The sequence below is a fragment of the Diprion similis genome, chromosome 3, assembly GCF_021155765.1.
Source record: "Diprion similis isolate iyDipSimi1 chromosome 3, iyDipSimi1.1, whole genome shotgun sequence".
Classification (NCBI taxonomy): Eukaryota; Metazoa; Arthropoda; class Insecta; order Hymenoptera; family Diprionidae; genus Diprion; species Diprion similis.
The window spans coordinates 11,432,086-11,459,451 of NC_060107.1; the positions used below are offsets into that span (position 1 = coordinate 11,432,086).

Below are 27,366 nucleotides of genomic sequence, written 5' to 3' on the forward strand. Positions count from 1 at the left end.
CACACAAAAGTGAGATGTCCGCTGTTTCAAATTGAGATATTCTTTTGTAGCCGACGACGTATTAGTTTTTCACTCCTTTCTTTTTTTAAATTTCTCGAAAGATCAATCTTATTAATACTCGTTAAGAGGGAGAAGAGGAGAAAACGAAAATTGTTGAAAGGCATTCTGCTACATAAAAATCCCCTACAAAAAGTTGTGTTGATGGTTTAACTCTCATTAGTCTTTCTGATTGTGGAAAACAATTCCTTTCAAGTCACATAAATACCCAAATGAATCTTACTTTCTTTTTTGTTCTTGCGATCATTTATATACCAAATAACTCTGGAAAAATTAAAATGTCAAATTTTATTTTACACCTACATTGGTTGATCAGATACAACGAATATTTTTAACAATATTGTAATTAGCAAACACGAATAAAAACAGTTAGCGGTTGCGACAGTAGCCAGCGACCCAGCCGGGCTCCTTGTGGCAATAACCACTGCAGCAATTGCCCTGACTTCCATCAGGTTGACACTGAAATCGAAAGATGTTTCGTTAAGAACGCAAATGTTTAATTGTATTTTCACAGTAATTTCAAGCAAGAGAATAATCGAATTCAGACCATGAAAAAATGTCTATAAGAAGATAAGAATAGCTGCATATTAATTAATTATTAAATTTTATATCTGTACCAACCCCGTCGCGGTTACGAATACACGCGTGTGCTGTCCCAATGAGTACCAGCATGACAGCAACGAGGAAAAGAGATATCAAGAGTTTTCTCATTGTTAAAGCCATTGTGCGTGTGTGTTTTTTATCTGAAATACGCAAATTCAAATTAAACTTTTTTTTAAATTTAATCCAAGGTTTCTAGGCTCGTTAAACAACTCGTACGGTTGATAAGTAAAAATAATAATTTTGCTATAAAACTAAAAAATGAGAAAAATATAATAAAAAAACTTCAAAATGCTAGCACTTAGGTTTATTTCGGATACTCACTAGAGATGATTTTTTCGTCGTGGTTAGCAAGGGACGTAGACTTGCAAAGTCAGTATGATGTATTGAGAAAAACGAAACGAACTGAATGCACGCATTCGGAATGTGAAGACTTTATAGGATGTCATACTTCACCCCTCGCTCCCACACGTACGTACACACATTGCATTTCCATCTATGTAATTTTTATCTACTCGGCCAATGTTTACGTGTTCGAATGTATTTTTACTCTTTATCGCCTTTGGTTATGGAAAAAAAAGTATTGCTTTCGGTCCGCAAGCACTTTCTCTATTTTTTACGAATCCACACGTTTTCGAATATCTAGAATCCAAAAAACAGGTTTTTAGAAAAGGTCAGTCTAAGTATTGGTCTGTCTGTCTGTCGGTCTATCCGACAAACTCCTGCGATGATTTCCGATTCAATGACAAAATTTGAAATTTGCAGGATCTTACAATCAGATGGGCATCAAAGATTGCCATCTCCTGTTTCGTTTGAACTTCCGGTTGCATCGGAAATAAATCCATTTTCTCTCTACCGAAAATCAGCATTGCTGAGCTTTGACCCTGTTTACACTGCAAGTTCTGATTCAACAAATACAATTGGTGAGGCTGATCAACGATGCGTGAACACCGTCATTCCTTGATTAGTTTTTACTAATCTAATTAATGGGTTGACAACGTTGTCATTGCGGCACAGATTACTGATATCTGTATAATGCTCTGACACAACAAGATTAATGCGACTACTGACTTCAAAGTCATTTCAGGATCTCGAAAACATTGGAATCGCATGGCACTGTTGACACGAGAAACGGGTGTAGTGTCTGACCGATTGTAAACACTGACAACGTGTTGCACTGTTGACCCTCGCGACGGGTGCAGCATGTAACTGAATGTAAACAATAAAAATATATTGCATTGCCGATTTCAACTCCGAGTTGCAATCGATGCGCCGAGCAATTGATTATGATATGGATCGTGTCAATCGGATGATTACAACCTCTGGCGATCGATGCCTTCGTGTGGTCAACTGACACCACCTTCTGCAATGTGCGGGAACACCACCGGCTGTCCTACGTCACAAGTCTTTTACCGATCTGCTCTGTGGCTCAAGGTTCCAGATTGAGTGTGAAGTTTCCGTAAGTTTGAATTTTCAAATTTTTGGACAAAGGACATAGCAGTTTTGTATCGGGAATTTTTGTCTGTTAACATGGAATAACTACCGACCTTGACCGATCCGCTGTCACCTCTGGTATTGAGGACCTGGTCACTGCACTACCTCGAAATGGTAGCATCTTGTCAGTGACGAAACGAGTGCAGCGTAGGTTCTACCGGTAATTCCACCTAGACAAGAATGGCTGTGATATCCTGATAGCAATAACTGGGCATTGATAAGAGTGTGAGTTGACTTTGTGAAAAATTCTCATACGAACTGGACGCAGGTACGAGTTTATGAGAAACTGATGGCAACTGCATGTAGATAATTACAGTACAGCGACTACGCCAACACAGAAAAGCAGCAGACTATTTAATATGTTTCGTTGAACGGTAACCAACTACAATAATTAATCGATACAAAATTACCGAAGAGCATACGAATATTATTCGAATGGCATGATATTAGTTCAACTCTTCAATAATCGAAAGTATCCGTTGTATTTAGAAAACTACGGTATAGTTGAAGTGACGCAATTTTTCTTTGGAGTTGGATCACTTATGTGATTTACATTGATCGCAGTACAACGTATATTGCGTACCAAGTCAAGTCTACATGTAATCGTGTGATGCGAATCAATTATTTCCAACGATTTCGGTTGCTTATTGTGTATAAAGCGTTAATAATTTCCTGTGACAGAAAAAGTTGTAGGATAATGATTGATACCTCGACAATCAGAGTGAACTGGTTCTACTCGTTATACAGGGTGTCACAAAAGTAACGGGACGGCCGAATATTTCCTCAGAAATTCAATGGCGACTTAATTTTTACCTTGACGATGACCTTCGAGGTTATTTCAACCTTGTTTTGAAATGGAAACCCCCTTTTTTGACATCGGTAATCGATAGAACGTGAAATTTTTCGTTCAAATATGTATTTAGGTTGGAGGTACATTTGGACCTTGACGGTAACTCTAAGGCAAATTAAATTTAAACATGGTTTGGATACCTTCTGTGGATACGTTCGATCAATGATCAGCTGATTACAAATATCTTCTTGCATGCTGTATGCAGTATGGTTATCGTGCTCATTGTTCATAGATTGAATTCATAGTCGTTCGATAAGCAAGTTACGACGTACGAGATTTTATCAAGTGTTTTATTATCGTGTGGTTCTCTGTTCCCCATTCTTTCAATTACATATCTTAGGTTTTGCAAAATGGAGTTCAACCTCAGCCAACCAGAATTTCAGGTACTTTTTCTGTATTTAATTATTTCGAGCTTACTGAGTTTATTCTATATACCGATTTTCTTCTTTAGCCGAGGATATGTTAGTTTTTTACTCCTTTCTATTTTCATAATTTCAGATAAAATTAATCTCATTAATAATACTCGTTGAGAGGGAAAAGAGGAGAAAATGAAAATTGGTGGAAGGTATTCTGCGACAATAAAATTTTCCTTCGAGAAGTTGATTTGACTTTTTGACTCACATTAATTTTTCCAATAGTGAAATACAATTCCTCTCAAGTCACATAAATACCCAAACGATTTTTGTTTATTATTTGTACCCAGCATCATTTATATACCAAATAACTATGGAAAAATTAAAACGTTAAATTTTATTTTACACCCACATTTGTTGAGCGTATACAACGAACGATTTTTACAATAATGAAAATTATATCAGCGAAGGCAAATAAAAACATTTAACCCTTGACACAGCGGCCAACGGCCCAGCCTAGCCGCTTGTAGCAATGGCCACTGCAGCAAACACCTTGAGGTCGATTAGGTTGACACTGAAATCAAACGATCTTTCGTCAAGAACACAAGTGATGAGTTATTCTTTCACAGTAATTTCAAGGAAATGAATAATCGAATTCGAACCATGAGAAAAATTTTATAAGAAGACAAGAATAGTTGCTTATTTATCAAGTATTCAATTTTATATTTGTACTAACCCTATCACCGTTAGCAATACACCCTGCGTCTGTTGTTCTAATGAATACGAGAATGACGGCAACGATGAAAACAGAAATCAAAATTTTCTTCATTAATACAGCCATTGTGCGTGTTTTTCTTACCTGAAATACGTAAATGAAATTTGAATTTTTTCAAATTATTCCAAGGTTTTAAGGCTCGTCGAACAAGTTCTACGATTGTTAAGAAAAAAAAATTCGATAATTTTACTCTAAAAGTAAAGAATGAGGAGTAATAAAGAATAAAATACTTCAAAATGCTGATACTAAGGCGCATTTCGGATACTAACTAGAGACAATTTCTTCTTCGCGGTTACCAAGAGACGTAAACTTGCAGTCAGCGTGATGTATTGCGAAAAACGAAGCGAAATGAATACAGGTGTTCAGAATTTAAAGGCTTTGCACCGACTGGCGTACAGGCTTCGAATCTCGTCCTCCACCCCTCGCTCCCATACGTTTGTGCTTTCATTGCCCTCCCATCTACTTAATTTTTATCTACTCGGTCGGTGGCTAAGCTAGTTACGACGCACTTAATTTGATAAAGCGTTTTCTTCCATCGTGTGCCTCGTTTGCAATTACGTATGTCGTAGGCTTAGCAAAATTAAAAGAAACGAGTTTTGCCGATTTTCAAAAAAATTCAACACTTTATTCTGCAGTGGAAAATTGACATTTCAAGACCTAAATGATAAGTGTGCCGTAGTAGATTTATGCGAGACTAATCTTTCAATTTCTGAAAGTCGTTGTATGAATTTCAGGTACTTTTTCTGTATATTTAACCCTCCGTCACACACGTGGATTATTTATGTCCAGCCCTCCTTTCTGTTTCTTTAAAGCTTCTGACAATTCTAAAATAATTCGTGATTACTCCTCAGCACTTCTGCTACATGCTCCAATTGTCTTTGGAATTGACTATACTATGTTTTTTTAATAAGCCCGCTGCTAACCTCTTTGGGTTTCGAAGACATTTGAGCGGAAAATTTTGACTGAGTCTCAAACGATCTACATGTGTGATTGAGGGCAGAATCATTCATGACTGCTAAAAAAAAACGTTTAAGACTCGCGTGAACGCTGTAATTCTTCAGGAAGACAAATGATAAAATTCCCCTACAAAAGGTTGTGTTGATGGTTCAACTCACATTAGTCTTAATTTCTAATTGTGGAAAACAATTCCTCTCAAGTCACATAAATACCCAAACGAATCTTACTTCATTATTCGTTCTTGCAATTATTTATACACCAAATAACTCTTGAAAAATTGAAATATCAAATTTTATTTTACACCTCCATTTGTTGATCAGATACAACAAATAATTTACACAATATTGAAACAAGCAAGCACGAATAAAAACAGTTAGCGGTTGCGGCAGTAGCCAGCGACCCAACCTGATTCCTTGTAGCAATAGCCGCTGCAGCAACGGCCCTGACTTCCATCAGGTTGACACTGAAACCAAACGATGTTTCGTTAGGAAGATTTGCGATTTTCACCGCAATTTCAACAATGAGAATAATTGAATCAGAACACGTGAAAATTTCTATTCGAGGATAGGAATAGCTGATTGTTTATTAATTATTGAATTTTATATTTGTACCAACCCCATCACGGTTATGAATACACGCGTCTGCTGTTCCAATGAGTACAAGCATGACAGCAACGACGAAAAGAGACATCAAGATTTTCTTCATTGATATAGCCATTGTGCGTGTTTTTTATCTGAAATATGCTAATTCAAATTAAACTTTTTTTTTATTTATTCCAAGGCTTATAGGCTCGTCGAACAAGTCGTACGGTTGACAACAAAATATAATAATTTTGCTCTGAAAATGTAGAATGAGAAATAGATAATAAAAAACATCAAATGCTAGCACTAAGGTTTATTTCGGATACTCACTAGAGATGATTTTTTCTTCGCGGTTAGCAAGGGATGTAGACTTGCAAAGTCAGTGTGATGTGTTGGGAAAAACGAAGCGAACTGAATGCACGCATTCGGAATGTGAAGACTTTATAGGATCTCGTGCTTCACCCCTCGCTCCCACACGTACGTACACACGTTGCACTCCCATCTCCGTGATTTTTATCTACAATGCCAATGTTTACTTGTTCGAATGTATTTTTACCTTTCAACGCCTTTGGTAAAGCAAGAAAAGTATTTGTTTCGGTAAAAAATAACTTCCATTTTCTACGAATCTGTAGGTTTTTGAACATTTGGAATCCAAAAAACAGGTTTTCAGAAAAAAGGTAGTGCGGATATTGGTCTGTCTGTCGATCTATACGACAAATTCCTGCGATGATTTCAGAAATGATTCGATGACAAAATTTGAAACTTGCAGGATTTTACAATCAGATGGGCATAAAAGATTTCCATCGCCCGTTTAGTATGAACTTCTTGTTGCATCGAAAGTAAATCGTTGTTTCTACGGTAAACGTGTACTTTTTTTTCATTTTAATTTTCCCGAATAAGCGATTGCATTTTTCCCAGTTGATAGATTAATTTCCTTCTTCATAGGTCATTCGCTTTCTTCCTCGAGCGTTTTGCTCTTTTCTATCTGTTTTTGGGACGTGTTTAGTTTACACATCAAGATGGTGATAAAAAATCTTCGTTCGTATCTGTCCATCAAAAATCAGCTTTGATGAGCTTTGACCCTGTTTACACTGCAAGTTCTGATTCAACAAATACAATTGGTGAGGCTGATCAACGATGCGTGAACACCGTCATTCCTTGATTAGTTTTTACTAATCTAATTAATGGGTTGACAACGTTGTCATTGCGGCACAGATTACTGATATCTGTATAATGCTCTGACACAACAAGGTTAATGCGACTACTGACTTCAAAGTCATTTCAGGATCTCGAAAACATTGGAATCGCATGGCACTGTTGATACGAGAAACGGGTGTAGTGTCTGACCGATTATAAACACTGACAACGTGTTGCACTGTTGACCCTCGCGACGGGTGCAGCATGTAACTGAATGTAAACAATAAAAATATATTGCATTGCCGATTTCAACTCCGAGTTGCAATCGATGCGCCGAGCAATTGATTATGATATGGATCGTGTCAATCGGATGATTACAACCTCTGGCGATCGATGCCTTCGTGTGGTCAACTGACACCACCTTCTGCAATGTACAGGAACACCAGCGACTCTCCGATGTCTCAAGTCTTCTATCGACCTGCTCTATGGCTTATGGCTCCAGATTGACTATGAAGTTTCGGTAAGCTTGAGTTTTCAAATTTTTGGACAAAGGACATAGCAGTTTTGTATTGGGAATTTTTGGCTGTTGACATGGAATAACTACCGACCTTGCCCGATCCGCTGTCAATGCGTAGGTAGAATTAGGGATTCGAAAGGAACTGTGAACTTTGATGCTTGCAAGAAACGCGAGATACTTCTTCTTCTTCACCTCTGGTATTGAGTACCTGGTCACTGCGCTACCTCGAAATGGTAGCATCTTGTCAGTGACGCATTCATACAACGAGCATTCTACGCAATGCAAACTGCATCGAACCCTACTAAAAAGGTTGGAAAAAGTCCTGCTTTCAGCAGCTAGCGTCGTTTGTTCTTACAAGTTCTTTGTTCAGTCTGGAAATTCTATCAAGGTTTGTGGATTTTCATTTTCATTGCAGCTGCAACAGTAAAAGGTAAAATGCACGTGCTATCATTTATCAAAATAAGGATCCTCCAGGTACAATATGGGTTGGAAAACCATATACATACCGTACCTCACGGATTGTATGTATAAAAATATGATCTTGTATTGTATGATATATTCATAAGAACCAACGACAAAAGTGTGTGAGACATTCCGTTGGTAACAAACCTCGAAACGAGTGCAGCGTAGGCTCTGCCGGTAATTCCACCTAGGCAAGAATGGCTGTGATATCCTGATAGCAGTAACTGGGCATTGATAAGAGTGTGAGTTGACTTTGCAAGAAATTCTGATGCCAACTGCGTGCAGGTACGAGTTCATGAGAAACTGATTGCAACTGTACGTAGATAATTACAGAACAGCGACTACACCAACACAGAAAAGCAGCAGACTATTCAATATGTTTCGTTGAACGGTAACCGGCCATGATAACTAATCGATACGAAATTACAGAATACCGTGTGAATATAAGTCGAATGGCGGTAGGTAACCATTTGGTTCGAAAAAGATTTCGTTTATCCCTCATGAGTAGCGGTCAGAACAAGATGATTACGAATACCTTATCCAACCGGCTAATCCGGCTATTCTGGTATATCAATCGGAATTATTCATAGTCAATGTAACAGTTCTCTAGTCCAAGTAGTTAATTTTTACCGATCAAAAGTCAGTCGGATCAGCATACGAACATTCCAATGATTTCATCGCATGAATTAGTCGAAGAATAAGAATTTAATTAATTCACGAAATCAAAACAAATCGTTATTTGAAAGTGATTTTTTCACGTGATTGAACCAATAATTCGTATATCCTGTGGGTTGTATTGACTTGAATTTGTAGGTAGATAAGCATTTGGTTGAAAAAAATATCGAAATAAGATAATTGAGAATTCCGCAATAAACATGCTATTCTTGCATTCCAATTAGAAGTCACCGTTGACTGATAATATATTCTTCAGTCAACGAAGTCACTAAGAATATTAACGACAAAATTAGTACTTAAAGTCAATCATTAATTATTAAAATAGAATGTTAATTTACCGACCTAAACGGTAGTACAAGAAAATGCACAAATATGACATTAGCTTAATTGTTTAATAATCGTTGTAGTTAGAAAACATGTTAACATGTGTACAAATGCCTACATTCGAATTCACACACCGATGGCTATAGCCATAGTCTCGGGAAGAGAAGCTGTAGATTCGTTGTTGAACTTTGTAGTTCTGCACAATTTATTGAGTGAAACTCTCCGCAATAATGTCGATGACGAATTATTTCTTTAGGGAATTTATTGATGTCAAGAAGAGGGAGTCTCCGTTTGAAAAAAAAGGTTGACTTTGAAATAACCCTGAACGTTATCGTCCAGGTCGAAATCAAGGTCACGATTGAATTCTTCGTTGAAAGTTTCTGCAAGAACGACCTTGACCTTCTTGAAAAATATCTTACCTGAGAAAATATTCAGCCGTCCCCATACTATTTTGACACCTTGTATATTACATGTCATGTACAACTTTACGTTTCTTATTCAGACCGGATATTAGCTCGTCTAGCAAATTATTCTTCCGCCATAAAAAACGAAGTCTACTTCCGACGTGGCTTACATCGCTCTTGGAGCTCGGATCTCATCTCGATGTGATTCGACAAGCTCAGCATCTGAAAAAAAATCAACGTTGCCGATGCGATCCTAGGCGAAATATTTCAAGGATTTTGTACATCGTGTTGTTGGTTATACATTTCATATTTGAAATATATACAAATTTTGGAAACATCCTGAGTTGATATTGTGACTTTGCAAAAGACTCTTCCAGCTGTCAGCCTGCATGCAGAGCTTCGAGTTTGACAGTGAATTATTCATGATATTAGGATGTAAAGAACGCTTTGCCTCAAAATTATTTGATACTAGAGAATGCAACAAGAAATAAGGAAAACTTTGAATAATCGACCATTTCTCGAAAACCAATTTCCAAACAGATATAAATGTCGACTATTACGTCGTTCATTCGTGACTGTCAAGAGGAGAGGTAAGAAATAAATTGACAAACAAGAAACGTAGTTATTACTGCGACGCAAAACGCCTCGCGATTCACCTCCAACTGTACTTGGACTCGATTGGCCAGCTTCCAGCTGACTTATACTCACAATCAGAGAATGATTTCATTCGTTCAATTCTTTTACATTTTGTTGACTACCGTGGATTAATCGCCTCAATTTGTCACAGTAAATGTTTTTCTAACGCATTGCAATTGCATATCGATTCTCGTATATCGTTCAAAGCTTATATCGCTATGTGATATCCTCTGATTGTCATATGTGCGTTAAGCAAATAACATTCATCAATTTACTTTAAACTTCTCAATACTCCGTTATGCGACGTTTCGCTATAGCATGATTGTGGCTCCTCTTCTTCTTCTTCTTCTGACTCTTGTTCTTACTCTGAATTACATTATTGAAATCGAATTACTTGGCATACTGTTTCATCCCACAGATGTTTTTGCAAGCGTTTTCACGTGGCTTATTCACAATAGCAGAGTGCAAAACAAGAAAACATTTGTTATCTAAGTGATTGTTGTGTAGCAAGCATAGCACAAGTGCTCATCTGCCGCGGTGACATTCTTAATCCTATTGTATTGCCTTTATTGCATGCAGTGCGAAGTACCGTTTTTGTACTCATTATTCACGTTTCGAATTCACACTCGTTCGACAAGCAATTACGACGTAGGTACACAATTCCATCAAGCATTTTTCATTATCATATGTTTCTTCGAACCCTACCCTCTCAATCATGTTATTTTAAGTTTTGAAAAATGAACAAAAGATAGACGAATTTTTGGTAGCCTCGGACACTTGAATTACGCAACGCTTGAGTCAAAAACGTAAACGTCACGTCACGTCACGAGATTTTTCTACGCGCTTATTTGACTTCAAAGAAGGTTTTCATGTAAAAAAACGTGAGTATTATAAGTAAACTTATTAATCATATTACCGGCCATCACAATTGCTTCACGTTCATAGCCGTGTTTATTCGATTTCCATTTATAATTTGATCGTTATTAATAAAAATATGGGATAGAGGTTATCGGATAGCCTCGGACAGACTGAAAAACGTCTTGAAATACGATCCCGAAAATCGCAAAGAAGTGAGATACAAGCATCTTCTTCGGTAAAAAACCGAAAACGAAACAGAATTAAAATGAAAATAAAAGAAATATGCAAAAACTTAACCGAAATGAAATAAAAAATATCAAAAAACTTTCAAACCTGCTCCCATGAAGATCGTAATGAAGCTACGGAATGTATCATGTGTGGGAAAACCTTCAGCGGAGATTGGATTCCATTTCGAATATCTATTGGTATTGTGACGTTCGTAAAGCCAAAACACGATTAAATCTTCGTTAAAATGTGTGCCCGGAGATGTTCGGTGTTTATTCCATTGTTGGAAATTAGATGGTGACGTTTTTCTATTATTGTTATTATTATTCACACAATTGAGCAAAACATCTATGGTTTTATTAAGGTCGTTAAAGAGATTCTGAAGTTAATAAATAATATGATATTGAAGGTTAAAATTGAACCTTATTCACGTATTTTTCAGTCACTTTTCCAGTGTAGATGTTTATATTAATTATTTTGCGGTTACAGCGTTTATTCTATAAGTAGGGAAATTTGGAGGATTATTTTTGAAGTCTTGAGAAATAGTTTGTAACCCACGCAAAAGCTGTGGCTCGTCAGAAAGCCGAATGGCAGCCTATTTGTGCAAAAATTTGGCAGTTGATTAATGGTGAAATGGATGCTACCACAAATTAAATACTAGATATCAGCTTTTCAAAATTGAAAATTGAAGTACCCGATTATTTATATTAGCCGAGGATATATTATTATTCGACTTCTTTCTACTTATACATTTTCTCAAAAAATAAAATCCACTAATTCTCATTGAGAGGGAGAAAAGAGGAGTAATCAAAAATTGTTTAAAAGAATCTGCTACAATAAAATTTCGATCCAAAGAGTCGTGATTATTGCTCAACTTACAATAATCTGTCCAATTTTTAAAAACATTTGCTCCTAAGTCAGATTAATATACAAGTGATTTGCATAATATTATTTATTATTGAACTTATTTAAATACAAAATAACTATCAAATAATTGCAACATCAAATTTTATTTCACACCTACATTTTCTGGTCGAATACAACGAATAATGTTTACAACATTAAAATTGGTCAACATAAATATAAGCAGTTATTTGCAGTAGCCAGCAACCCAGCCTGGCTGCTTGTGGCAAAAGCCACTGCAGCAGTTGCCCTGACTTCCGTCAGGTTGACACTGAAATCAAACAATGTTTCGTTAAAAACGCAAGTGATGAATCGATTTTCGCATAAAATCCCCCCCCCCCGTAAAAAAAAAAAAAATGACTCCATTCAAATGATGAGAAAATTTCGATACAAAGATAAGAGTAACTGGTTATTCATTAATTATTAAATTTTATTCTTGTACCAACCCCGTCACGGTTCTTAATACACGCGTCTGCTGTTCCAATCAGTACAAGTATGACAGCAACGACGAAAAGAGACATGAAGATTTTCTTCATTGATATAGCCATTGTGCGTGTTATTTTTTCTTCTTTTTATATCTGAAACATACAAATTTGGGTTAAAATTCGAAAAAAAAAAAAAAAATATTTCAGGGTCTCAAGTCTCGTCGAACAGATCGTATGGCTTGGATGAAGAAAAAAAAAAAAAAAAAACTAAAATAAATTTTTCTACCCTAAAAGTTTATTTACAACAAACAGAATAAAAAATTTAAAAATTCTCCTATCACGAATAAAGCTTATTCCGGATACTCACTAGAGATAATCTTTACTTCGCGCTAAGCAGGAACGTAAACTTGCAATCTGGGAAAGACGGAGCGAAGTGAACACATGCATTCACGATCTGATGGCTTTATTTTATACCGACTGGCGTCCTCCCCCCACATTCATTCATCCAATCCGGTTTTTGTTTTGGAAGTGCGCATCAGCAGGAACACACCTTGCGTTACGTAATAAAATCCACGCAAATGCGTACACCCGTAACACTCTCTTCTATTAGATTTTTACATACTCGTCCAATCTTTACTTAAATTTCAATACATCAAATTTTTTCTTGCTGAATTTTTATTTTTGGTGATTTTGATAGTATTGGTTTTCGTTCGCTTATCTATTTACATACTCTCGATGTGACGCCTGGCGATAAAACTGGTTTCAATTCTCTATTCCAATTTAATTACGTACGTTACTAGGTTTAATTTTTGTTTATTTTTTTCTCTTATTTTTTTTATTACTGCAAGGAATCATGGCGTTGAGTTCACGCTGAAGTATGCAATAAGTATACATTGATATTACCATTACAATACGAAGTTATGGCCTTTGTAGTGGCCTATGGAGTTCGTGTGAACTTTTTGCCAAGACTTTTCTGGCCATTTTCATGGGTTCAATTTGCTTTTCTTTGGGCTCACTTCATCTTTGATACATTGATTACAAGTTATTCCTGCCTTTTTGATACCTTTGTCAGTATTTGGGCGTCAAAAAAGTGATCGCGTCGTCATTTTCATCTTTACAATTCCAGCGTGCGAAGCATGCGAGTTTTTTGACATAATTTTTTCTTAATTTTGATAGAATCATAGCGCGGTATCCCTACATCATACAATCTTGATCTGTTGTCAATTCATGTTTTTTTGTTTGGACAAGTTAAAATATGTTCAATGTTAAATCAGCTTCTAACGCTTTTTGCCTGGCCATCCATTTTTAATAAATAATATTATTCTCGATAGTGTTTTTTGGCTTTTCTTTTTTTGTTTTTTTATTCGCAACAATCTAACGATCGAGGCATGTATGGCAAGGATTCCGGTTGTATAAAATTTAAATATGTATATTCATCGGTTTTATTTCAAGAAGAAGTGAAAAAAATTATTATCACTTAAGGATTGAGCCTTATTTCTGAACGTGTAAAAATTTTACTGAACTGATAAAGCAGGAAAACGCAGAAAAATGATATCCCTTCAAGAAATTTTTTCGTACCCTGTAAGGATGTTTCGAAAAATTCAGGTTTGCAATTCTTCTAACTGAATAAATAAATCGTATAATATCATACAAATATTATTTAAATATTTTTTATGAACTGCTGGTCTTAAAACGTTAGTCGCAATGTCCTTGGTCTGGTTAAGTTTTTGGGGAATTTTTTTTCACAGTAATCGATAACTAGGAATGTTTCACAGAAGCTATTGAAGTATCAATGTCATTCGAAATCATTTTGTAATCTCCGAAATTACTTTGCAATCATCATTAATGTTATTAAAATAAAATTTTACATCAGTAGTCATCAAGGTAATCATTGATAGTAATCAGAAATGATTTAGGATCACAGGAAGCTTTTTTTAATCTTAGAAATCAGATGATCAAGATAAAATTTACGTATCAAATATTCTCTGGTAATCACTCTGTAAAATGTAAGTAATCGGGAAACACGTAACGATGGTGGGAACATCCTTTGCATCAATAATCATGTTTAAAATAATAATCGCTGCTGCGAGCAACGAAATATGACACGAAAGGCACTCGCGGATAAATGAGATTTACAGATAATCGAAACATGATTTATTACGTGGTTGCAGAATGTAAAAAACATTCGTTGACGTCGTTATATCTCTAAGAAGATAAACCAGTTTTCTTTTATGCGATTTTCTAAGAATAATCTTTAAGTGTCTCTAAGAATCCACCTCCTCACACGTACGACAGTCTCCTCGAGTACGCATGTAGTTAATCTACTGACGTCCGAATCGATTAACCGAAGTAAAAACAAGAAAAAATATATTCCGCAGCAAATCCGGTTCACCCTCAATTGATCGTTAGTTTTCATTTCATCTTTCTAAGATATTTATATTCTGAGAAGCCAGAGGACTCTAATTATTCTATGTTCAGTTTGATGAACTCTTTTTATTTCATTGAACAATATTTCAACCACAGTTCTTTGCTTTTCTGACGAACTTTATCAAATCACGCCAAATTAGAACAGAGACAGCTCCGGAGACATATCAAGATTTTAATGACGCAAGTTCGGGTATTTTCGAACAAGAAGAACAGACATTTCCGCTTAATTCGATGTTGAATGCTAATTGGATAGACTTACAAGTATTTATCCATTCGCACTGGCTGCGGACATAGGTGTTAAATTCTTATAATAAACTTTTACTTCTCTTTTTAATTGTATCTTGATCGCTGAGTTCTACTTCAAGACATCTAAAAAAGCATATTTTCAAGAATTTTTTTTATCGTACCTCACGGATTGTATGTATAAAAATTATGATCTTGCATTGTATGATATATATTCATGGCTACTCAATGGTAGGGGGAGGGAAGTATAAGAACCAACGACAAAAGTGTGTGAGACGTTCCGTTGGTAACTAACCTCGAAACGAGTGCAGCGCAGGCTCTGCCGGTAATTCTACCTTGACAAGAATGGCTGCGATATCCCGATAGCAGTAACTGGGCATTGATAAGAGTGAGTTGACTTTGCAAGAAATTCTGATGCCAACTGCGTGCAGGTACGAGTTCATGAGAAACTGATGGCAACTGTACGTAGATAATCACAGAACAGCGACTACACCAACACAGAAAAGCAGCAGACTATTCAATATGTTTCGTTGAACGGTAACCGGCCATGATAACTAATCGATACGAAATTACAGAATACCGTGTGAATATAAGTCGAATGGCGGTAGGTAACCATTTGGTTCGAAAAAGATTTCGTTTATCCCTCATGGGTAGTAATCTCTGATGAGAAGGCTCAGAGCACTGCCCCCCCCCCCCCCCCCCCCGCACACAAATGTAACAGGGAAGCAAGTGGTCTTGGAAAAACATCAAACTAACCTCACTTATTTTCTCAATCCCTGCAGACGGCCTCCATCAAGCCTATTACGCCAGGGTGGCGATGGATTAATTTTCAGCCCTTCTGCGGGTGTCTCGATGCAAGTCACCGCGGAAGGTTTACGTTAGTGGTTTTTATAGGAGAATTTCGTACGCTTAGCGACGGGTTAGCGTACTGTATTAGCATTTGGTCTAGACAAAGCCCGACCTATTGAACTTATCATTAATTGTGTGCTCGGAGATCTTCGCAGTTTGAAAATCACTTCGCTGAGGAATAGAACATTATAATTCGAAATGTCCAAAATCTCAGAGTTGCGGTACGCCGTAGTGAAGGCAACTAGTCTAGCTCGAAAGAGCAACGCGGTTCTTCTGCGCGTGCGTCCCGTTTTTTGTCGGGATGCGTTGTTCCGCATGACACCTGCGGAATTGCTTCGGCAATTGCGTCAGCTCCTGGCGGTCTGGGGGGTACGGTCGCTGGCTCTTCTCCATGCCAACGGGGCATTAATTAATTTCGATTGCCTCAGTGCAGCCGTGCGGGTAATCCGGAGGCGGGGTGTCTCCCGCTTCACAGTTATTCGCGAGTTGATGGCAGAGTTCGAAGAGCGCGCAGATAAGTTCAAAATGGTGGTTGTGCCATATGAGTGGTGTAGTTTTTAATCAATGTGGAATTTAAAAAATCAGTTATCCGGTATGGGGTAGAAAATAAAGAAAAATACGATGTGGAAAAAATTCACATCAAGTTTTCACACGTACATGTGCGTTCTAGGCAGTTTGGAATTTTTATTATCACTTATTCGGCGCTAGGTAAGATATAAAAGAATTAAAAAAAAAAATACATTGCGGAAAGAATCACATCGAGTTTTTCATCGGTTATAATTAAGATCGATGTTGGTGGACACGGTGGTGAACGAGGCTGCCCTCAGCGCGGCCTGTGAGAGGTACGAGGTGATAGCGTTGCAACACGGGGTGGACGTAGGCGATGGCTATGGAGGAGGTTGCGGAGCTGATTTCTTGTGTTCGCGATGGTAAGCCCAAATGATTTGTCTGTTTCAAATGTCGCAGCATGGAGTAAACGTGTGTAAATATATTGTGCGTGAACGGTACATCAAGTTTTCTATCCGATAGATTTCTTATCAATGCTAAACGGTACTCCGAAAATCGAAGCAGCTCTTCACGAGGCATGTGTGTCTTGCGAAGAGCGGGCAGTGTCTGCATTCGCGGTGAACGAGCAACCGGATAGACCCAAGGAAAGGGTGATTTCAAAAATCGATTTATCACAGGCCAGACCTTAGTGTTGTCACGTCCGAGTCCGATAGAAGTGTTGGATATTCAAGGTATGGGAAGAGTTTTAAAACTAGATTAACCCTGGTATACTGAGATTATCTCACGCACAATTTCTTTTCAGGGCGGATAATTAGAGCCGGTCGTTGTTCACGAGTCACATGAAGAAGAAGAAGAAGAAGGGGACGATTATGCAATATCGCTGATGAATGAGACTGATATTCTCGTGGCAGCTGTCTCCCGAAAGTGGAGTATTCACACAGCTGAGTTTCACGTCACCTCCGGAGGATGAGGATGGTTTTTAGACTGGGAACTAAACACGTGGGTAGGTACTCGAGAGAGAGAGCGTTTCTAGCAAATACCACGAGATTTGATGAACGGTCCTTTACTAGAGGACTTAGGCTGAATTTCGTTTTTGTATCTAGAACAGGAAATCCCATTGTCAGGCGAAATGCTGACCCGTTTCGTATTAACTAGGGCACCAGTACCTCGGACCTACAGATCGGTGGAGGTAGAGCTCGGATAAATCGCGATTACGATTCTGACGTGACATTCGAGGCCAATGATGGCGATGATGACGATGATACAAAGACAGCTAACTCTGGAAGCACGAGTCTGAGTCAAGTCAGGCATCCGAGAACCGGACTACGTGACTTAGTAATCATCCTACGGTTATTGATGAATCGACGAAATTTATTCGTAAATTCGCAGTCACAGGGCGTGAGTTACGAATGAAGATTGCGGCCCCTAAATCGTGTGTTAATACAGTGGAGTGGGTGGAGGACGCGCTCAGAGACCTGCATGCGTATGCTGTAGCAACGTGTCAGAGTAACGACTACATAAGTTTCACGTTAAGCGTGGAAAGCTTCAGTCAACGCCATGCGTGGTTATCGTTCCATCCGGTGAGGAACTCGCGGTACAGTGACCTCTAGAAGTTAGTTTTCAGTGTAGCCCAGACCGCATTAGAGCTTGGCATTGTCAGTGTCTTCACCATGAGAGTACACAGTGTAAGTGTACCAGCGGGGCGCGAAAAGTCGAAGCCGATCACTCATGTGGAAGGATTTAAAAAATCCGTTGCACAGATTGTCAACACCGATGGTTTGTGTCCACCACGTGCCCTCGTTGTAGCCAAGGCTTACGAGGCGAAAGGGATCATCAGGAGACGGTGAGATTCGTTAGGTCCAGTATCCAACGTGCAGATGTGCGTAATTTTGTTGGGAACGCTGAGATTGTCGAGATTCCACCAAAGAGGTGCACTATGCATGAAATCGCCCAGTTCCAGAACTATCTGGTAAGGCTCTGGAATGATTAGTCCTGAAATAGCGTGAGATGGGCATTAACATCAAGCATGCTAGAAACGGAGGTGGGTTTCGAATACCGGAGACAGACTGCAAGGTGGACGGGTACCATATCGTGGATGACGGTACGTGGCATGTCTATGAATTTCACGGGTGCTTCCGGCACGGCTGCTGCGATTGTTTACGAATCAACCGCGATAGACGTAACGTTGACACCAAGACGTTGGACAAACGCTACGAAGAAACTCGAGCGAAGATGCCACGAACGAAGTGCTCAATCCGCATGATGCGTTTTATGGTGGTCCCGATACTAAGAGGTGGAAACGGATGCAGCGGGCAACACGCACGAGGAAATACGCTACGTCGATGTCTGTTCGTTGTACCCGTTCATCTGTAAGAATGGATGGCTCCCGGTTGGTCACCCGACGGTCTATGTTGGAGACGAGTGTAAGCTCTTGACAGGGGTGAGCGGTTGCGACATCACGCAAGTCGAGGGGCTAGGCAAGTGCAGAGTTCATTCTTTATGAACCTGTTTTACCAGTTCCTATGCACGACAAACTGTTGTTTGCCTTGTGGAGTTCGTGTTGTCAGAGTTTGAACCAGGACGAACGAGCTATGCGAGAATTTGAGGGCACGTGGGTGTCCGACGAATCGAAAAAACCCGGGGAGATGGGATATAAGGTCAGAAACATACGCGAAATCTGGCAGTATATAGTAACTTTGTTTCGACATTTTGCAGACTATATTGACACGTTCCTCAAAATTAAGCAAGAGACAAGCAGCTGGTCTGCTAAATGTGAGAACAAGTCGACACGAATGCGGTATCTGGACGAGTACGAACGGGTCGAGGGTATGCGATCAGTCTCTAAATTATGTCTGAATTCATTCTGGGGATAGTTTGAGCAACGCGAAAATCTGGTGAAAACAAAGGTGATCAAGGCGCGACAGCAGCTGCTTAAGCTTTTGACCAACCCTGATGTCGAGGGGTTAGGTTTGCTGCCCGTAAACGACGACGTGCATTGGTCACACGTGCAACACAGCGTTGAACCTTCAACACTGGTAAACGTCGTGATTATCGCGTGCAATACTGCTCAGGTTCGGCTGAAGCTCTTCTCGTACCTCGAAAAACTCGATTGGCGTGTTCTTTACTAAGATACTGATTCAGTGATTTATACCTGCAACCTCCGACGACTAAACGAATATGAACCTTCTATGGACAACTTTCTTGGCGACCTGACGGACGCGTTGGAGTTGTAGCGACTATTCCTCCACCAGCAAGCCAGTGAAGAGAATTCTTAGAACGTCTGATGGTTAGTTTCATTCCTTAACCTTTGTCAAACAATCGAATCATTTCTGTACCCGTTCTTTTAATAAACCATTTGTTACCGTTAGCCATCATCGTTGGCACCAATTATTGTACCGTCACCCTAGGCACCTGAGAGTCTTACGACCGTGGGTGTTTTATACGGGGTTTCGTCTCGGGTTGGCCAAAGTTCTACGCATTCACTGTCAAACGTCCGAACGGTGAAGGGATAGAAATTTGTAAGGTGAAGGGTATAACGCTGAATCACACGAAGAGCTCGAAAATCAACTTTGAGGCCATCAAAAGGATGGACAGGATGGTGGTAGAAGCCGTTGCACCCACTCTCTTGGAATATCGCGCTATTCGCCGTACGGAACTGCACGCAGTGGTGACTCGCTCCGAACACAAAACGTGTAAACCGGTATTCGCGAAAAGACGTTGCTACATCGACAGTTTCGACACGCTACCCTACGGTTACCGCACAGGATGATGATGAACCCAGTCTCCAAACAGTTTCACTCGGCAATCTGGAACGATCTTCGGAATGGTGCTTCTTCCATGGTGGGAAGAAGGAGGAATTTTTGGTCTGCGCGATTAACAACGCACTCTAACTAAAGAAATGGATCATCAATAATGACATTCTAATCAAATACGATTATACAGAAGCATCGTCAACCAGTAAGCTTAGCGTTACTGGAAAGAAGAGGTTGTCTACTGATCAGTCCCCTCAGCCACCAAAGACAAATTCATCGTTGGAAGCAGTAATACTAGAACCGACCGTTTAATCGAAAATCTCTTCTGATTCGCCCACACCTACATGAGATCGCGAAATTACTGTTCCCTAGGAACTACGTACTATTACGACTGACTCGTGTAACCTCTCAGAATCAAGAAGAAGAAGACGAAGCGCAAAATGGACAGTCTAGAGATATGGAGCACGATGCCGACGATTCCGAATGAGAAGATCATGGTTTTTGTAGCAGATCAGATACCAATCATCTGGACACGCCCGACAGCCTTTGTATCAAACACCGATGAGCACATACGACCCGGTAGCCATTAGGTGGGATTTTTCGTCAGTTCCTCGGGACACGGAACATACTTTGACAGCTTCCGATTACCGCCATTCATCCCCCACCGTAAGCGGACGTTACGAAAAAATTGCAGACGATAGGCCTGGAAAAACAGACAGCTTCAAAGCCTCTCTTCTGATGTATGTGGAGAATTTTGTATTATGTTTATGCACTTTATGACTGCTGGTTTTTCTCTGCGGAAGTTTCTGAATATATTTACCTCTAACTTCAAAAGAACCGATCGTATTGCAGAATTATTCCATAATCGACTAGCCTACGTCACCAAACGTAAAAGTATCACTAATAATTCAAATAACATTTATCCTGTAAGGTGTTTAGTTTGTCGGCTGTTCATCCGTATTCATACCCACGTTTTTATCAAAATTAGGAGGAGGAGGAGGAGGAAGCTGCACCCTAAACTCCCAAGTCACAGAGTTCGCTTCATGGTCAAAGGTAGCGGCTAGAGGGGTTTGTAGACCCAGAGCCTGTCTCACGGCCAGGGGTAGGTGGGAGGGTAAAAGGAAGGAGTCCGTCTCACGATCAAGGGAACCGGGGTGAAGGGTACACAGGTCCCAGTGGCCGTCTCATAGAGCCCGGAATCTGCTCCTCGGTCAGGGGTATCGATATCGGGGTAAGGGGATGACACTCGAGAATCGCTCTTAGGTACGGGGGTGGCCATTGTAATGCAAAAATTCACCTTCAATGGATTGGAAACTCTATCTGTGTGGGTCCACGAACGGTTACGAAGAATTCAAAGGTTATACCAATCAGTGAACGAGTGCAAGAAATTGAATGTGGCGTACATGACTGATCTTGAGAAGGTGAATTTGACACCTTACAAGGAACCGAGCTTTCAACGCATTAGGCAAATGGCGGAAAAGGAGTACGGCGCTGCCCTGGAATATATTAGGTTGACAGTGAGCCCTGCCTTTGCCGAGAGTTATCTCAGTATTGTCCTTCTTGAAATAACTCTTCCATTTCCATCTGAGGACAAAGTCTTAACTAGCCTTTGAACAAATTAATTCGTCGCTGTCAAGGAACATTGGGATAATCTCCTGGAGACTTTTTCCAATTACGATTAAGGGCACCGTATAAGTGGTAATAAATCAGGAAAAATGGTAGGCAACGTCTACCCTAAGAATGTTTACCCTAAGAATTTTTTCGTGCGAAAACAGTCGGATAAATGCTATTACCCACCGGCAAGTGAACGCAGATATTTTATGTCATTGTTTAGATCTCGTTTCCGTTTCCGTTTCCACGAGGGGAGTAAAACAGATGTAATTTATCAAGGGGTAGAATACGTACATATTGTAAGTGACCGAGTAACGTGAAGAGGGTAGCGAGCATGTGCATTATGGTTTCGACTGACTGAAAATGAGTAGCATTCGATTCTTGATGCAATTAGCATCATAGCTTATCATTTAGTTCGTGATTTTCGACATTTTGTAAGCTTGTCCTGGTTTCATTGAACACGGCAATCAAATATGACTTGAGAAATGATTTTTAGTCTCGAAAGCATAGTATTTGACGAGAAAAAAGACTGATTAGAATAACAATCTAGATTATCAAGACAAAACGCATTTATTTATTGATTGAGTAAACATAAATATAAGGTAATGATTCAGTTTATTTTTCACTTCCTAAATTTATCTAATTTTAACTGACAACTATTTTATTTATGTACGACTATTCCTAATTGTTTCCTTAATTAACGCTAAATACAAAAACTTGGTTCGTCAATGTATCTTGCTGTCGATGCATTGGCTGTCTAAGAAAATCTATTACGTCTGACAATGCGTATCTAGTTATCATTAATAAACAAAGTTTTCTTTTGTTTCGGTCGATCGGTGATCTTGAAAGCATTGCGAACAAATCGAATCTATTTTTGATATTCTCTTCTTCTGTTCGTTTCTGTTCTTATTTTTGTAGTCTAGTTTTCATTAATAAAATTTGACTTTTGTTTCTAATAACGTATTATCATTCGCATAACTCCAAGAAGTTATTATTAATTTCAGTTCATAGGTATCTCGTGACGTTTCAGATAGTTTAGTTTTTAATAATAATACACATTATGGTTGGATTGTAATACGTAGACAACGTTTTTTAACTTTGGTTTCATCATAAGACTCTCATACGAAAGTTCGACTTCATTGAAGTCAATAAATATTCAGCTGTAGTCATGTGTTTAAAATATTAATACTCCGGTCGGACGTTACACCTTCTCCCTTGTAACGAACTAATTTATTTTAATAGATGCGAAGCAATGAAGGGAAGCCATGACGTCTTTTAAATTGGGATACAGGTTAACGAAATGAAATTTTAACACACCCTCATTTTTTACACGCATCTAACTAATAAGTTCATGGATTTATTCAATACGAGTTGGCAGCAGTAATAGTTACTTCGGTGTATAAAAAAAAGGAGCAACAAGTTGAAAAAAAAAATGGCAAGTGTCTCTAAACAACAGTGAAATCTTACATGAGTGAATCTAAATTATTAAAAAAAAAAATGGTGGACGCTAAATTTATAAGATTTCATTTGAAAAGGAATCGAAAATTACATGTTACGTTATACAATGTTGGCACTAATCTTATTTTATACAAGTAATTAACGAAGTGTGACACAGTACGACTACGAATTCGTTAATTTTCGATGTTTTCCCTTCCTCCGATGTTCTTAACTTGTTGTGTAAAGTTGAGTTAATGTCGTTGATAATATTCCCACAGGGTCCGTAAATAATGATGATTCAATTGATACTTGCGACATTTTATAAAATCTTACGAACGAAGTTAAGAAGTTGAACATGACCTTTTTTTATGGCATTTGAATTTATCAGGCTCAACACAAGCCGTTATCGATGAATTCGTCAAGTTGCTCAGGCCTTGTTCGGATAGGCGCATCAGAACGTCGAGATACGAAGTTGTCACCTGCATCTTTCGAAGAAAACGAATTTTGAGTTGATGTACAGGCTATAATCAAGACGACGGTTGAAACAGAGGTCTCTTGCGTTATTCAGTAGGTACACGTTGGCTTAAGTTCAAATTTGAATCTTCGTCGCAGAATGTTTCTTTGCCATTTATCTTGGATAATGCTGTACACTCAAGATTTTGTAATTGTAAGTTTGCTACGTCATGGAAGTACGTGCGTGCTCAATGTCCTTGCTGAATTCAAATCCTTGGAATATATAACTTGTCCTTCACTCAATACAGCAAGAGTTTGTTCTGCATGTTCGATGGTTCCAATCTCCAGATGAGTCGATAATAACGATTTCTTCACTGACAATTGGATTGGATGACGAAGTGGTGCATCTGATGGTCCACATAGAATATTATTATGGTGATTTTATTTATTAATAATGCGTTGCCGGTCCTTCGGAATCTTCAAATGTCGACGATCTGTCCCTCCAGTTTTCTAAACTGTGTCGTTGAATATCAGTATAGTGGCATAAATTCGATGAAAGAGTTTTTTGTGTGATTTAATGGTAGAAAGTTGAAGATCACTTCGGTTAGGATGAGGATTCGTGATGAACGTCAGAGCTTCATGGTGGAGGATTCAGTGGCGTATTAAATTGTTGGAATATCGTTCAACAATCACGTATTCCGCCTATTTTAACTGAACGAAATCGCAGTTTTATCGGAGGGTTATATTTTTTTGTCTAATTTTCTTTGATTCTTTCACTCGTTGAAATTACATTCATCGTTAAGTGTTACGTAAGGGTATGTTGTACATTCATACATGCGTTACTGAATTGAGTCTCTGCACAAATATACGTAAAAATACTATTCAACGTGTACTTTATAGACGAACGAAGATCGCATGAGCTTCCTTTAAGAACTGATGATAGTTTAGATATGTTTACGGTTTTGGACGATTTTGATTAAAAAACTAATCATAAAATTCAGTATCTTTGTAGAAGAGGTCATAAAAAACGTTCCGACTAATGGAAGAATTCAGAAAAGAATGGAAAGGAAAAGTGCTAGAAAAAGTGACATTTTTCATAAATCTGAATTATCAGAATAATGTAAAATAAAAAAAGATCCTTGTAATTGTAAAACGAAATAATTCTTTATGTTTTTCCTTTTTCTTCTCTCTCTGTTTTCTTATTATGTATAGCTAGAAGAATAAAACTATTTAAAATTATTTAAAACTATTTATTTTCAAGCAAGACGAAACTCTTTTGTATCATTCCGCATGATTGAGTGGACTTTTACTACTACTACTACTAATATTCAACGTGTTTCTTGATGAAGAAATGCTGACATATTTTATCGGAATATTAATCTGTATTTATCGCTTTAAGTCAGTAAGTATATTCGAATTATTTTATTTCTATTGTAAATATGATAGCTTCTTTCGATTTTATTAAACTCAATTATGATTGTTACGTTTGCTGTTTGATAGTCGAACACGCTATCAGCGTTTAATAGTTTATAAAGTTCTACAAAATATCAAATAAATGCGTTTTGAGTGTCATAAGTCTTTAAAAATTTTCAATTGTTTGTATTTAAACATTTACATACAAACATTATTTATAAACTTTTCAATTGCTTATATTTTGTTTCTTCTATCCGCAATTGCATGAAACATTTCTCTGTCATAATTGATTGTTTCATCGATAATTTTTCGTTATGTATGGACAGCATGTAGTATATTCATAATTTCACATTATCGTTGCCTCTGAATATTAGATTAATTTTTTTCTATTTCGAACACACGATAAAGAAAGCGTGTTCGAATTGAGAAAAAAAATACAAATTTACAATTCAAATCTTGAAGGCTAAATATTTTTTCACGTACAGAAAGAAAAACAACAGACTAAAAGTAACCGTCACCAAGACTCGAAAGATAAAATAGTTAAGAGACTTGTAATAGCAAAGAGTCTGGGTTTTGCTTTACCGTCATGTATCCTTACAGGATCATGATTTTTATGTCTGAGAGGGTAGCAGAAGATTTACAGAAGAGAACCTCACCGTATGTTTTAGATCAGAACCGTCAAAATGCCCAAATAAAGGTGGTTTATGCTTCGAGGAAATGGGTAGCTAGTGTTTACACTGCACTTTAGACCGTTTGTTGTGTTACAGACCCCGTTAGAGGAAGGACATTGTTATGGCTGGCAGGACGACCCAAGCTTACACAAAACTTCTGTCTAGGCATGTGTTTCATATTGAGATTGTACTTTTCCACGACAGCACGTATAGAATCACAAGTGCACGAGGACTATGGACGAGAGAGAAGTTAGTAATTATCCTTCGATCTTAATTCATCGGGTACTTAAGGAAAGAAACGGTGTTTCACATCCTCGGTGCCCTCTATGCCCCTAAATACTAAGAATTCCCCTTAAATATTAATAATCGTATCATTTTATTTTATTTCTCACTAACCGCTTGCACGACTCGTTATTTTTTTTTCGTTTTACTCTGTTTTTAAAACCTAAATAAGCCACCGCATGTGAACGCCAAAGAAATTCGTTTGATTATTTTCTAAATACTAAAATAAATAGCCGAAAAGAGGATTAGACAAGCGCACACATCCGGGGCGATAAAACCATCCATAAAGGTGGTACATAAGATACAGCCACAATGGAATACATTAGTTAGTATGTATAAACGAGAAACGAGAGGTTTTTATGTGCACCCGTGGGTAGATCGGTAGTGGACGTAACTGTCCCACTATTTTGGGCCCGGGACACAAAAAATATCAGCAAATTCGAATTAGCTAAATATCTTTTCTTTTTCCTGACTGGTCCCACGCTCCGGAAATCGTAGAAAACCAATCAGCAGGTGTTTCTGCTTTATATTTTCTTCAATCAGAACTCACAAAGTATGTTTCATTTTTCTGATTGATTCTATCCGCTTGAAACAGCTAGGAAACCAATCAAGGCGGGATGACGAATCAGACGTAGTTCCTCGAGGAAATAGTTTTAGAGGATTGAGACCATTCAGTCCAGATTTTTTAAACGAACTTTTATTTTTTATCAAATTTTATCCACATAAGAGCTGATTCATCTTCCTTAAAAAAGATGTGAATGTCTATTACAATAATACCGATGTATATCTCGCGCTTTGCAGGCAAGTTTATTATGATTAACTTTTTTTGTTGTAATGATGCGAATTTATGAGTGGTAAAATTTCGGTAGTGTAACTCACAGTGCGAGTACAAATTTTTCAACTGTATTGATATAAATTTATACTTATAATTATTGCTGTGTTTATAGCATTTATGTGTATACGTCTTAGTCGAATTTTAAGATTGAACAGTCGATAAAAAGTTTCCTTTCGTCGGTAAACTGAATTCTTAGCAAGCTCACAGAAAAGACGATAACTCAGTAAGTAAGCGAAACAAATTTCTCTCAAACTAGTAAAAAAAAAAAAAACCAAATCTGTCACAAAGAGAAGATACTTGATACTCAAAAAAACTTGGAATCACACAGTGATGGTTTACTATTGATTTGGTATTAATATTACAAAGACCGCAGCAAGATAATAAATCCAAGAGATTTTTCTCGCAATTTCTTACCGCTTTTTAATCCCCGATAAATCTTTTTCATTTATTCCATCTTGATATAATTTTATTTATAATCTTTCGATATTTTTCCATACTCATACTTAATATTCCGCTTTATTTTCGTCAATTTTGTGAATGTCTGAATTTAATTTAATTCTTCTTCACATCTCTATAACTCTAATACCCGATCGCTTTGTAACTTGTAGCGTCGTCGACACTCAGAGCATATAGTACTATATGTTCTAAGGGTT

General features: G+C 38.0%; 3 long non-coding RNA genes across 5 annotated transcripts; 1 reads left to right on the forward strand and 2 right to left on the reverse strand.

Moving 5' to 3' along the window:
• Positions 1 to 333: 333 nt before the first annotated feature.
• LOC124404204 lies at positions 334 to 12,659 on the reverse strand. 3 transcript variants are annotated; one of them, XR_006928986.1, is made up of 3 exons: positions 12,601 to 12,659; positions 5,702 to 5,819; positions 334 to 516 (listed from the first exon to the last, which is right to left on the reverse strand). It is a non-coding gene; the product is annotated as an uncharacterized LOC124404204 (long non-coding RNA). The 3 variants fall into 3 exon arrangements; XR_006928987.1 differs by having other exon boundaries at positions 12,597 to 12,613; XR_006928988.1 differs by lacking the exon at positions 12,601 to 12,659 and adding an exon at positions 5,998 to 6,014.
• LOC124404206 lies at positions 3,415 to 5,486 on the forward strand. The gene is made up of 2 exons (XR_006928990.1): positions 3,415 to 3,599; positions 5,222 to 5,486. It is a non-coding gene; the product is annotated as an uncharacterized LOC124404206 (long non-coding RNA).
• On the reverse strand, positions 3,794 to 4,571 carry LOC124404205. The gene is made up of 3 exons (XR_006928989.1): positions 4,399 to 4,571; positions 4,091 to 4,213; positions 3,794 to 3,928 (listed from the first exon to the last, which is right to left on the reverse strand). It is a non-coding gene; the product is annotated as an uncharacterized LOC124404205 (long non-coding RNA).
• Positions 12,660 to 27,366: the final 14,707 nt, after the last annotated feature.